Source organism: Globicephala melas, chromosome 5, assembly GCF_963455315.2.
Source record: "Globicephala melas chromosome 5, mGloMel1.2, whole genome shotgun sequence".
In the NCBI taxonomy this organism is placed as follows: domain Eukaryota; kingdom Metazoa; phylum Chordata; class Mammalia; order Artiodactyla; family Delphinidae; genus Globicephala; species Globicephala melas.
Genome location: NC_083318.1, coordinates 68,239,045 through 68,254,427, shown reverse-complemented (window position 1 = coordinate 68,254,427; position 15,383 = coordinate 68,239,045). Strand labels below are relative to the sequence as shown.

The 15,383-nt window shown below is 35.5% G+C and overlaps 1 pseudogene; it reads left to right on the top strand.

The window, feature by feature from the left end:
- Window positions 1-14,910, top strand: part of LOC115865699 (peroxiredoxin-4 pseudogene) — a 187,421-nt pseudogene extending 172,511 nt beyond the window's left edge.
- Window positions 14,911-15,383: the final 473 nt, after the last annotated feature.

Sequence of the window (15,383 nt, the reverse complement as noted above, 5' to 3'; positions counted from 1 at the left end):
GATCAAGATTCGCATCAGCATTGATACAAATCAGGATCATTCGTCATAGTACAAAATAACTGGCCTGTATCTTCAAAAATGCCAATGCTAGGAAAAAAAGAAAAAGTAAAGAATTGTATGAGATTAAAGGAGACTAAAGAAATAAGACTACTGGAGGTGTGATCCAGGATTGTTTGTTTTTTTTGTTTGTTTTTTTGCTATAAATACCATAACTGAGACAACAAAATCTGAATAAAAACTATAGGTTAGATACTATTATTGGTCTACAATAATTTCCTGATTTATTTACGGCAATTAAGCAGATGATACACCGTTTCTTTAGGAAGAACACACTAAGGATTTAGGGGTGAAGGGGCATCAAGTATGCAGCTTAGTCTGAATTTATACAAATCATGTATACGTAGAGAAAGGCAAGGATGAAGCAAGCATGGTAAAATGTTAACATGTGGGTGATCTGGGTATAAAGAAATTCTCTGGACTACTATACAAATTTATTTCTGTAAGTCTGAAAATATGTCACAGTCAAAATACAAAAGGGCTTTTTAACTAGGCAATGTTTCAAAGCAGGTACTGAGACCTAGGAAAGCAAGATGAGGGCCCACTTACTGGAACTAGGAAGAAACTGAAGTCTCAAGAACAAAAGAGTGTTACCAAAGACTTTTTATTGTTAGTAATAGAAATATAACTAAAATTCATTTAAACAAACAACAACAACAAGATTTTGTAGGGATACTAGGATAAATCACAGAATCAGTGGAGAGGCTGCAGAAACCAGGGAAGTTCTGGTAATCTCAGTGCCTAAAACTAAGCCAACATTCTATGAATACATTTCTCAAACTCTCAGCTTAGCTTATCTCTGAGTTTCTATCTGCCTCTTATAAGAGATTAACTCTCAGGGATAGACATTGATTTAACTGGCATTGGTCACTCACTGGACCTATCCTTTAGATGGGAGGATAAGCACTATGATCAAGCCTCTGTGGGTGGGGGTGGGGGGTGGAGGCACTGCTACTGTGGAGTACTGTGATTGACAGCTGTATGACCAATCATAGAGTTGCACTGGGTGAAGGATCAAGTCCCTAAAGGTTAGGAGAAAGGTAAGTATTGTAATGTTACAACCAGAGGTATGGTTTGAGTGATGATTTACTCCAACCCCTCATCAAGGGTGGGCTCTAATTTTTCCAACCTAATGCACTGGATAGCATGCCTTGGACAAGGGTTGGTCGGGATGAACAGGTCACCCAATCAGAGCCAGTATGGTACAATGGAAATTCTTCTGAGGCTTTGAGGATGTTGGCAATACTCTCCTCCACTGAACTTGAACCTGAAAATTTGCAATAGGAGTAGCTGTCATCTTGCCACCACATGTAAAGCCAATACACCGATGAGACTTGAACAAGAGGAGAGAAAAAACTAGATCTTGGTGACACTTTTTGACCTCAAGGAGACCAAACTTGAAGCCAGTTCTACCACTGAATTAATTAACAGAGCCAATAAACATTCTTGCTTATATCCATTTGGGGGTAGTTTTCTGTCACTTGTGTCAGAAATATCCTGATGCAAGTATACTATTAACAAAAGAAGAGGGAAACAAATACTTAGTGTTCCTGAAACACACACACACACACACACACACACACACACACACACACACACATCAATGGAGAGTTTTCATCACTATGAGGAGAAAACAAGATCAAATCAAACACAAAATAAGCTTATCTTGATGGTGAATCACTGTAACTCAATTATTCTTCAGATCACTTGACAGAATCCATATTGATCTTAGTGTCTGGGGTGGAGCCATTTTTATAAATGAGGAGGAAAAAGCAAAAGAGTTTTGGGAACAGGGAACAAAACATGTGATAAAACAATCATTTTGACTTGAGAATTGAATAATTATTACACTCCTAAGTTTACATGAGCCAAGGGAACTTATGTAGAAGACTTTCAAGAGATGCATACTTTCCTTAACCTATTAGCACCCATCAGTTTGAACAAGAATTCAGATTAGGTCTCAAGGAGTGCATTGATTGATGAATTTCAAAATTTACCTTCATTTCTGTCATTTTATTAACATCTCTAAAAGAGAGACAAACTTATGGTTTGAACAGTTAACAGATATTGGTCATTAACTGTTCTCAAGCCTTAATAAGATGTGAAGGCTGACATTTTGAAAATAATAAATGGCTGACCTACTACATCTCTCTGAGATGGTCGCTTAATATCTCTCTATTTCCATTTTCATCTGTAAATGGTGTTAATTATACTTTCCTACCTCCCATAAGAGCTATGTTAATTATTGTTGGTAAAGCACTTAGGTTCCCATGGATAAGGGAGACGGTGTAAGGGCAATGTATTATCATCATCATTATCATTGCCCTGGGCAGCTGCTCATTAATGACTGAATTTCGAGTAAAAAACCCATGAAAGGTTTAATTGATATGAGACAGAAATTGGTCAACCTTAGCCACATTCACTGCCAAGTTTAAGTCCAAGGAGGAAAACTTCTCTTTAATTAGATCATCTCAAATGTCATCACAAAAGGAATACAATAGTCTTAAAGTGTTTTAACAATTCAGCATTCATTCATTTAGTGAACATTTATTGAATATGTTTGTTATGTGCCAGGCTCTGTCCTGGGTTCTGAGCATATAGTGCTGAAGAAAAAAAAATGGTCTTTGTGGAACTTAGCCTGTAAAGTGTGTGAAGCTTAAATTCACCTGGGCTATTGTTTTTTTTCTCTTCTGGTCCAAATCGTACTTATCTTTTAAATTCTTTATCAAGTACTCTGTCCCTAATGCCACCTTCTATAACACATCCCAAACCACTTTTACTTTTTCCTTCTCTAGAAAAACATTTAGGACATATATTCCTAAACAATAAATTGTGGCACATTGTGTAAAACTTTCATGTTTGCCTACCATTCTCCCCTTAAAAGCACTGGATCCTTCAATTGCCCGAGGCACCAACTTAGCTCAGTACTGTATACATAGTGTGCTCATAAATGATTCCTTAATTAAATATGCAATACCTGTTATTAATATTTCTCTTATTTACTAACTAGCAAAGGGAGGCTCATATAATTCAATGAGAGTTTAGAAATGATTTCCAGGCATGTGCAACCCTTTGTTATGTAGCCAAGAAAGACCAGCGTTTGAAAAAGTATCAGATTTAGAAAAAAATATTTTCTGGCTCTGCTCCTTCACTGCCCACCTGCTATTGCAGGATTTCCAGTTTTGAGCACAACATTCCCTTCCAAAATCACTCCAGTCACCCTGCAGGGTATTTCCTGGACATCACGACCATGTCAATTAGCAACCACAGGGCATCCAAGAATTATTTCGTCTACCCTGGCCCTTTTTTGTACTGTTTCTGAGGCCTCAACTGTCTCCAAAGCTACATGAAGACACTTCATACCTACTTAAGTAGAGCCTCCTTTTTTCCAAGTACTTTCAGTGCTACTTCTGCTGAGCAGCACTGTAGCTACACACCCTAGAACACTGCCAATAACAAAGCAATGTTAAACTCTATCCAATGTTAGCGTCCCAAACCCAGGTGGTATGTTCAACAGGAAAGAAAAAAAAATGCATGTTTCCTTTAAGAATATCTAGGAAATACTGATTTGAGTCTCTAAATGTTAAGAACTCTTGAGGCAAAACATCTCCATCAGTTTCTACATCTCTTGGTTGATTTCTCCCTTTTCTCGCTTACATTCCCAGCTCTTCTCCCTGCTCCCCAGATTATATAAATAAGATCCTAGTGGCTGGTCAAGGAACACATCTGATAAATAAACATCATCATGTGAGCAGACTCAATTCTGAACTCTAAAAATGTGGGATATGACCAAGCGTATCTAATTCTTTTAAGGTAGAATTATCTTCTGAAAAGTTCCTCTATGAAAACAGTTTCCTTACAGCATCCTCATTATCTGCCCTGAAACGAGCACATCTTAGGCTTAGGCTGAAAGCGACATGGACCTTAACACAATGACTTTTCTGTTCCCTTTACTGTTTTGTAGTGTCAAAGAACTGGAAAAGTATGGACCAAGCAGTCACTCTGCTTTGGTCATCCACCACAATGACGTTTCAAATATTTGAAGATTGTGGAAAAGAAGGTAAATTTTGCTTGTGTTGCTTTTAATAAATGGAAGCAATAAAAAGGTCAATTTAAGCTAGTTGCATGGTATAAAGCTGCAATTAATATTATTTAAGTTAGAAATAATGATGGGTATTGGGTGAAGTTAGTTGACATTAAAGGAAAAATGACCAATTATTGCTCTTGTCAATTAAATTATTGCACTCCTAAATTCTACCCACAAGCTTTCTCAAAGAATTATACACAAGGAACAGCAGCAAGATGAGAATCTAATACCACCCGATACCCTTATTTTAGCACTCTGTTAAAAGCTGAGTCCAAACACATGTTTTAGTCTTGGGATCTACTCTCTCCACCATTTTCACATCTCCTCCTCTCCCAAATTCAAATCTTGAGATCTTGGCTCATTCCTAATAGATGAACAGAGGAATGAAGTAAAAAATAAAGAAGCAAGATGGCTAGGTTCAATCTTAGCAATGCCAACTTTTGGAACAAGTCACTTAACTTCTCTGTGCCTCATTTTTCTCATCTGTGAAATAGGAATAGTAATCATATCCACTTCATACTAGAGTTGTAATGAACGTATTAATGTTAAATGCTTCAAATAATGGATGATAAATAGTAAGCACTCAAATATTAGTTATAATAAGGATCATTACCATCATTACCATCATGACACCTTCATCACTACATACTCAACATTACACTACAGTCCCCAGTCCCACCTAATTGCTTATTCACACGCAAAGGGGAAGGAAGCAAAAGAGAAAGATCCTTACTGGTTTTCTTGACCCACTTGGCCACTTTAGCTCACATGAAGTAGAAGTGAGCAATCAGATGATGTGATCTCCCACTTAGGCACAGCATCCACTCCAATGTTGCCCAGTTAATTATTGTGAACTTGAACTAACAAACTGGCATGAACTTCTCCTTTAAAGACAATAACACAACCTGGTCAAGCAGTGGAGTGTCTGGGTATGAGGAGGAACTGGGGAATAATCCTCTTCTTCTTGTATTAAGTTAAATGTGGCTTTTGGTCGCAATGAGGCAGAACTATTTGTCATTGTGGGTAGTGGTTATATAGCAGTAGACCATCATTAGGCTAGGTATTTTTCTTAACACCTATATATTTTACAAATATAGCTGTTTGAAAATGAGGCATAAGAAAAAATATTCAACAATATTTACCCCAGGATATAAAATCTCTTTTTTTTAAGCCAGTAGGATACCATCAAGAATTGATATCTAGTCCATCAATAAAAACAAATGTATTATTATGGAAATCTATGGCTAAAGATTATTTTCTTCTAGTATACAATGTCAAAAACCTTTCATTATCAACTTGTATATTGAAACAAATTGACATCCTATATTTGATCTGGTAAAGCCTTCTCTCTTTCCCAAAGATATATGTGACATTCTTTTTTTAAGTTAAATTAAGATAAGTTTCTTCAAACCATCTTTTAAGAAACTTGAAAATAACTCCAGGGAAAGAGACAATTTGGAAGAAAAGGATGCCACCGACATACAAAATTTTAAAAAAAGGCCAAGTGTGCTTTTCTCCTTCAAGCTTGCCACTTCCTGTTACAACACTCTCTTTTCTCTTACTTTCTGTATCTGGACCACCATATTTCCCTCTTAGAAAGACCAATATGAACCACTGTTATAACTAATTACTATTTCTTGTAAGACTTTAACTTACATAAAATGATATGCTTTTTATAAATTATTTTAAAGGTTAGAATTTCAGGCCAAAAGAAACATATTTAGAAGATTATATGCATTTGGTGATTATCCCTTCATAAATTTTAAGTAACCGCCAAAGACAATCAAATGTACACATTGCATGTGGACACTAAGATTTATCATCTTCCTAGTATTCTGCAACTGGGTAAAGGGCAATTCACGGTAATTACCCTCTCTTGCAGATGTGTCTTACCAACCCAATCAGGTTGTAGAGTTGGTTTTATATAATTTTCCATAATTCCAATAGTAGGTACCATGGTTGAGTATATGTAATAGGGAGTAGTGGTAACCATGATGGAAAACAAAAATGAAATTAGCTCAAAGTACAACAAATGAAATTTGAATAAATAAGAGCTCTTGTCATAAGAATTGCTGAGTGTTGCAAAAGGTCACAAAATAAATTGCTAGGGGTGTTTATAGAAGGAACACTTTAAAATTATGACAACCCAGTATTCCTCTACTTTATTTTCTAATATACCAACTTTAGAGTTTTGTCATAGCTAAGAACATATTTAATATGTTTTAAATCAAATGACTTAAAATAAGTTTAGCTTTCAAGAGGAACTGTTAAATTAATACCTTAAATGGAAAACTAGCACCATTAGGCATAAATGGAAGGTAATAAAAGTAAGTATGGTAAAAGAATCAATGTTATTAATTTTTCCACTTAATTTACTTAATTCAAGGACCATCACTGATAATTACACTAATATCACTGTATGCTGACTTTACAATGTAAAATATGAGACATGTTTCCCCTGCACCTGATTCTTCATTGTAAAACACCAGATAATCTTGATCAAGTTTCTCAAGGAACAACTCTTAGAAGCTCTTCTGAAACTTGATTTGTTGTATCTGAGCACTTACTATTAACCATGATGTAGCCATTTCTCCTTCAGTAAAGTGATAGCACAGGTTCCCTGGTGATATGCTATGGACTGAATGTTTTTGTCCTCCCAAATCATATGTTAAAGCCCTAATACCCAATGTGATGGTATAATATAAGGAGGTAGGGTCTATGGGAGATAATTAGGCTTAATTATTTAAGCCTTAATAATTATTAGGCTTAATTATTTAATCCTTAATAATTGGGCTTAAATGAGGTCATGAGGGTGGAGCCCCATGATGGGATTATAAGAAGAGCCACCTTATTTTCCTCTCTCCCTCTTCTTCCCCCACTCCATGCAAAGATACAGCAAGAGGGTAGCTGTCTGCAAACCAGGTAAAGGGCCCTCATCAGGAACTGAATCAGCTGGCACCTTGATCTGGGACTTCCCAGCCTCCAGAACTGTGAGAAATAAATTTCTGTTGTCAAGTCACTCAAATATTTCATTCTAATAGTCTAGAGTTAAGATATGGTATTAAAGAAATCTTCCACAAAGGAAATCCAAGGTAACATCTCTATGATGAAATTCAGAAAATGAAACAATCTTAGAAATTGTTTCCAAAAATTCACATAGAAGAACCATCTTCTGAATGACAAATACTTTCTTTAAAAGTCTATTCTGCAAGGCTTCCCTGGTGGCGCAGTGGTTGAGAGTCCGCCTGCGGATGTAGGGGACGCGGGTTCGTGCCCCGGTCCGGGAAGATCCCACATGCCGCGGAGCGGCTGCGCCCGTGAGCCATAGCCGCTGAGCCTGCGCGTCCGGAGCCTGTGCTCCGCAACGGTGAGTGGCCCGCGTACCGCAAAAAAACAAAAACAACAACAACAACAAAAGTCTATTCTGCAGACAGAAGGCTGTTAGACCACCAAAATAACTACCCTTTAATTTTCTTAATGAATCTCCTTCATTTAAGATTAAGGTTTTAGGCAAATATTTATCTGCCTCAAATAAGCAGGTCAATTTTTAATTAATTATTGGAGGTGCAATAAAGCTGCTATAAGAAAATCTTATATTCTGTCCTCCAGGGAATGGACATATTTTTCAATGAATATCTTTATAAAAGTATCTAGATTATCTGAAGCATAGGTCTTTGGCCTGAAAAAAAATTTTAAAGATATGAAAATTTCCTTTATCATTTTTGGGTGTAGAAAAAATGCAAGCAATAATTCTGAACTAATACTGTATATTACATCATTCATTTATTCAAAATTACACAGTAAATGCTTTCTATGTGTTAGAAACTATGCTATGGGCCCAGGTTAGATAATTGGTGTACAATATTAAACCTATGTGATATATTACAACACAGAATAGTGTAATAATTCAATTGCTATCTGTGGAAAATAGAATATCTCATTTTTGCCTCAACTAAAGAGCCCATGTGTTATATATTTTTTTTAATCAAATGCATCATAGGCAAAAACCCTCAGTATTTCTAAGGCAGGGAAAAAGTAAAAGAAAAAGAGATAGCTAAAAGAAACGGAGCATAAAGTGAAGAAGGGTCTTTGGAAAATTCAGTTCACAAAAAGCTTTCATGGTATGTAATTTATTCATGGCTCCTGCTGGACTGAGTTAATAGCATCGGCTTATTCTCTTGGTTGTAGTAGTCATCTCCTAAAATGTCTCAGCTCATATCCTGAGACAGGAGGCCTTGATGCTCAACCACAAAATTATCCCTCCAAAACAATATTCTGTATACCAAGAGGGTATGAAACAGGCAAACAGATGTGTCTGAGGCCAGCAGACCTCAGGGATTGCTTTTCTGCTGCTGAAATTCACTAGGCCCCCAGGATTCATCACACTGTTCCTCATCCACTCAATGTCCTCTATTTTATGTCTTTATTTAGAATATATGTGAAAAAGAAAAGCCAGAGCAATTATTTGATTATACAAAGAGAAAAAGACTACACAACATAAAAGATGAGAGACTGAACTTTACATTTTCTGAATTTCTTACATATCATCATGTGTTCAAAACAGTATATACTCTAATGATATATTTGAGGAACTTTAGAAACATTATACCTACACTTATATAATCTATTTGTATAATATTTGTTAAGTGCTTCCATGTTCATGATTTTATTTAGTCCTTGAAGCAACCCAAGTTCATTCTTAACTTGCAGTAAGAAGTATTTTTATTCCTAATTTTTAGCAGAGATAAAATATCAGGAATATTTTAGAATATTATTAATTGGTAGTTAGTGGGTCTGAATCGAACCCAAGTTGCCTAAATTTCAGTCTAGGCATCTACTTCTGGCCGTTCCTCTCTGACACTTGCAATATGATTCAATATTGAATAGAAATCAGAGAAGTGGATGAACAAGTAACTGAAAAATCTCTCATTAACTGAGCTCAGTTATGTTGACTGTGTCCACTTTGCGGAAGATCTAAGAACGGCACCACCACTCAGATAGGAAATGGGAGTCCTAGCTTTAAAGCAGTAAGAAGCTATCTGACACAGTCTGGAAGAGTCTAGGAAAATAAAGTGAACAAACTTCATAGAGTACACATGATGCCTACAGAAGCCATGTTCTAGATCACTCAATGAGAGCTCCGAGTAAAAATGCTAGCTCAGCCAAAATGGGAATCATCCTTAGAACTGGTTATTGAATACAATTAGCAAAAATAAATTACTCAAAGAAGAGGAAAGTTAACTGTGCACAGAATATTTATGAGACCAAAGGCAAAGACATATTAAAGGGCAGAAAAGGAAGCATCATACAAGATGGGCTGAAACCTACAAAGTCCTATACGCAGTCAGTAGAAAAGTGCCTTCGTCACTCACAGAAGCCCCAGAAATCAAAAACAGACTTTCAGGGACAGATGGGCCAAGTCAAGAATAGAGCTCCAGGGATGGTTATAGTCTTAAAGTGCAATATTCAGGATTAGATTAGAAAGTAGGGCCTGGAGAGAGCTGAGACTTTCACCAAATTAAAAAAAATACTTGCTTAGTAACTCTACTTGGCACTAGGAGTTTATTTCTGTAGCATTTAAATCAATTCAGAAATCGTCTATCTACAGCTTTTTTTATGGTTGCAACAATATACATATTACATTCATAACTTTAGTGGTTTTACTCTTTTATTTCAGTATTAATGAGAATGCCCAATTAATAAAATTGTCCAAGTTGATCTCTATTAGAGGAAGCTAACTGCTGTGATGAATAGTCTCCAAAATATACAGTGACTCAGTCATGATGGAAGTTGAATTTTTGCTCACATTAACAATCCAAAGAGGTGTTCCTGGAAAACATTGGATTCTTTTCAATAAGTGATTCAGGGATCCAGGCTCCTTCTGGTTTGTTCTGAAATCCCCTAGGGGCCTCTCATCATTTGCATTTAGCCAGCGAAGGGGAAAGAGAGTGAAGAGAAGGCACATTACCTTCACAAAGGCTTGATCTGGAACGCACACATCGCTACTACTCAGACTTTTAGCTAGAAGCCAGTCACATGGCCACACCTGACAGTAAATGAGATTGGGAAATATTATCTACCTATGTCTCCAAAGAGAAGCAACAAGAAGAACATGGAATTGAGTGAATTTTGTAGAAGTTTTTGCCAAAGTATCTTCTTCCATTACATACATGGATGCCTGGTGAGCTCTAAAAGTGGTAGTAGCAACAATAAAAGACTGAAGTACATTTAAAACAAGGGACAACCAAACAAGCTTGAAGTGCAATATAGTAAGTACCAACCAAAGCAACAGAGCTAAGCAGACTTCTAATGCCTAAAACACAGCCACAGCCTGAACCTCTTTCTTTATTCTAATATATAAATATTTGCCTTTGTTCTCTCATATGCTGTATTTCAATATCTACAGATACGGACATTCACGGATAAACTGTTTCTTTTGGTCATGTACGTGGTGCCTTTCTGTAATTTGATATAAGGGATAAAGACAAATCGGGGAAGACATACATGTCTAGAAAAAACTCAAACTAGCTGTGAAGTTTTCCAGCATTAGTAGACTGACCCTGATGTCATAATTTTGCGTAAGTCAAAAAGAAAAAAAACAAAGATTTAAATGAGACCCACTGAGGACATGCATCTCCAGATGACAGGCAAGGTTGTAGGGTAGAGAAGGCAGGCTGCATTTGCAGGCCGGTGCCTCTGGTCTTCTGTGATAATTCTGTGCCTATTGAGATTGATGTGATGTTTGGAGGGAGCTAACTGAGAGGCTTTTGTGTAAACTGGGTAGGGATTTAATCCCTTGGAAGTAAGTTTGAGATTGCAATTAACATTCCCATGACATCAGTTAAGTATTTGAAGGTTAATAATACTTCCTAAAATTCTGCAACCAATTGAGGACCTTGTTCTTCTCAAGGACTTCAAAGCTGGGAAAAGAAACAGTGCCAGTAACACAGAAATTTTCCAAAATTCAAGGGGAAAATGGATGTGGTTTAAGCAGAGAATGGAAAGTCAGCGGTTAGCGAATTACAGCCAGCTGAGGATGCCAGCTTCCCGTTGCACGTACACCCAGGGTTTTGAATCATTTGATCACTTGCCTCCGGACTGTGCATCTCTGGTCAGGAAGGCGAGCGTAACAGTCACAGCGAGAAACAACCCAACTGCAAATCTAGAAATCTCACTTTCAACACACAAAAAGGTACTGAAGAGATTGAGTCAGTAGCAATACCAAGTCTTTTATTCGTACACTTATTTCCTTTTATGATAGGGATAGAATTAGGCTATGATTACCAACATTAGGGGATTAGAGTAAGTTGTTTTCACTTTAATTTTCCCCTTCTCCATCCTCAAATATAAAGAATATATTTTAAAAGAAAGGTAAGTTTTATGCCCATTGCAGGGCAGCAGATAATAATTGGGGTGGTGGAGTGAGATGATTATATCGTTCCTGGAAATAGAGACACCTTCAGGTGTTCTTTTTGAATCACTTGAGATTGAAGAGTTAGATTTACCAACCTGTACTTTTCTCAGATTCATCTCACTTTAATTTCTATATGGACTTTTCTAGCCAGCTTTAGAGGAATTGGTCAAGTACATACATATATACACATATATATATGTATATATATATATATAAAATACATACATACACACACAAGAATACGAATTGGAGCACAAAGAAACATTAGTAAATTGGCTCAAGAAGTTATGTGAACCTAGATCGTTCCATCCTAAAATCCTCAAAAGAATAAAAAAGACAAAGTATCAATCTAATGAAACTGGATTTACAAACATAACTGAATGATTTTTGTGTCAAGAAATTTTTTTAATATTCTTCATTTTTCTTTAATTTTTACTTTTACTTTCCTGGAAAATCTACTCACATGAAAACCATGCAAATGAAAAGGCTCAAGACTGTGACATTATAGAATTGTAATATTTTTAAAATAAATTTCACTGCTGCAAAAACAATTGGAATTTCCACATTCTTTAGTAAACAGTCCAAGGAATAACTTGAGCTTAATATTTAAAAATTTAAATTTTCATTCATACATTTTGGGACATAACTGTATACAGACCTGTGTTGTATAAGTTTGACGGACATCATTGATAACTGCATTAGGGACAATATCTTCAGCCTTTTTGTTCACATTACATTAAATAAATGGTATAATTTTTCTGCTACTTTACCTTTCATAGTATTAATTCTGGATCAAAGCACAGAAATGTTACTTGCTTTTCAATTTATTTGATCTTCTCTAAAAGACTTAAGCTATTTGAAATGCAAGTGTAAGTGATTCAAATGTGAGTGAGGAGAATTTCTGTTACCTAAAATACAAATCCAAATGGTAAAATAGCATGCCTTATATCATAAGCAGATCTAAATAGATGGAAAAATACAAAATGTCAATATATTCAAAACTTGGTTTTAAATTTTCATTTCCATTTGGTTTGAATCATATTTTATTGTTGCAGAATAAACTCTGACTTTCTCGAGATATTTTAATCATCTAGTAAAAAACAGTGGGTTTTTAAAGTTTTTTTTAAGTTACCTTTTAAGTTACCTAATTTTAGAATAAAGAATTTTAATTCCCTCTCCCATTTATTGTGGTCATCTGTACATTTCAATATTGGCAATAACAGAAAGTTTCTCTATTATAGTACAGTAACAACGTTTGAATAAAAAGCTTGCATTAATTTTGTAACATTTTTCTTCTTGACTTTCAACTCATGGAAGCATGACATCTTTTGCCTGTATAATTGGGTTTTTGTGTGAAAAACAAAGTTTTTGAACTGGCACTAGAGAACAAATTTAATTAAAGACACAACTCCTGTAATGATCACAACATCTGTGCCATGGCTAAATAGTTCTTACTGCTTACATTTCTATGACCTTTATTTGAGAATCTACATAAGCTTCATTTAGCTCATGATATTGGACAGTTATCTGCAATTCTGAAATCTACTGAAGCAATTTGATAACTATATACAGTCCATGTAAAGTTAATTATAACAAGTAACTAGAAATTTTAAAATTCTACTTTAACAAATTACATGTAATAAAAATAAAACTCGAGGTAAGGAAAATTAGTTAAAATAATCTGATCTAGAGAAGCTTTATATATTTAAAAATCATCTTCCCATAAAATTATTACTGGAGAACCATAAAGTTTTTGGATTGAGAATTATGTCTTCCTTCTTTCATCTTTATAATGGAGGAAAGAGGTGTTAACATGTGAATATAGACATGAACATATATTTAATAAGGGAGGAAATTCCTATACTCCAAAAAAAGTCAAATAATGATTAAACTGGGAAAAAGAAAAAAATGTAATGTAGGATTTTTGTTTTGGGGAAAAAAGAGGTGCGTGTTCAGAGGAAAGATATAGAAAGAAAGGTCCTATTTCTAAGGAGAGAAATTAATCAGAGAACCTGGTTAGAGAAGATAGGGAAATGGGGAAGTAGATTTTATTTTATATCTTATACACTCTATATTTTAAATTTTTTACAATGCCTATAAATTCTGTTTTCAGCGTTAAAAGAGTATTTTTCAGTGTAGTATTTGAGCTGACATTTTTAGAATATACCCTAAAAAAGCAGTCAATAAATGGGTAATTTATTGAGAAAGTGTAGGAACACATAAGCGTGGACACATGTGTATCAACATAGCTAAAGCCAATAACATAAACAAATGGAATGTAAAAAACTTAGCCAAGCCAAAACACAATAAATTACCTTCATAACAACTCTAAAAGAGGGACCAAGCAGAAAAACATTTATCTATTCAGCACTGCCCAAGTCAGAGAGACACTATAGAATTCAACTGATAACCTGAAAAGAAAGAATTTATTTAACAACCAAAACCTACTAGAGTATAAGCTTTGTGAAGGTTAGGGACTTCAAACTACTTTCTTCATTGCCATATCTTTAGCCCAGAAAAGAGTGCCTTTTATTAAGTAGATGCTCAGCAAATATTCATCAAATGAATGAATGAATAGGATTCACACTTGGGGCACAGAAGTACAGATGTCCAGGATGAAATATTTCTCTTGATATGCTAACTGACCTTGATCCCATGCCATGTCCAAGGAACCTTACCATTAGTGAGCCATTCTTCCAGGCAAAAGTGGTACATGTAACCTCTAGATAGTTATAGCCTCCATTACAAGTTATGTAGTTGTCATTTCATTTAATTACTCAATAATTCAAAATATGTTCTCCCTAACCTCAGGGAAGCCTCCCTGGTATTGGTATTTGGCCACTCCATACACATCAGCAAAACCAAGATCTCAAAGCCAGAACCTTATTGAGAAAGAAGAGCTCATGTGAACTGATTATTGTGTACAACCCTGGAATTTTTTCTTTTACTTACTTGATTTCACATTTTATGTCCAAATGAAATTATTGTTTTTTGTGATAGAATTGAGTGATTCAGATATATAAATAAGAAAATGATGGCATGTTCTCTTGATTCACAGGATGCTCATTTGACTTGCATCATCCTTTCTCAAAACAAAGACTTGGAACAAGGATGATTTCACTTCCTTCAGATATCACGTAACAGACTTCAAAGGATTATGGGTATATCTAGACTATTCAGGCCATACTCTTAGAGGTCACTTCAATATTGATGATAAAGGAATCCTAAGACAGATGACAAGGAACGGTCTTTCTGTTGATAGGTCACTTAAATACTACTTTTGGTCCAAGCATCCCAGAATACCAACAAATGTGGAAAAGTCTGACCTGCCAGTTGGAAACTCAGCAAGTAAACAACAGTCCCAGATATAACTAAAAAACTGAATCATTTTGATACACTAAATTGGAAAGTACTTCTTCAGGTCATGCTATGCTGTCTGGTTTAGAGGTCTTCAATAAAGTTCAAATTTATACATTAAAATTAATTAAAGTATTATAAATAAGAAATGTTCTTGCAAGTCCTCAAATACACCAGGTTGACCCTGCCTCAAAGCTTTGCATTTACTGTTCCCACTGCCTGGAATAATTTTCCTCCAGAGTTTCATAGCCCACCCTCTTGCTTTGTTTAATTTCATCTGCTCATTGAAGATTTCCCTAGACATCCTCTTCATAAAAGAAACACTACACACACTCTCTCCCTGTTTAACTTGCCCTGTCATACTTTCCTCCACAGATCTAATCGCCATGTAACACTCCTATGAAACTTTTCCTAAGCTGAATTGGCATAAAGTGAAGAAGCAATTACCTTAGGACACATCTTGCTAAC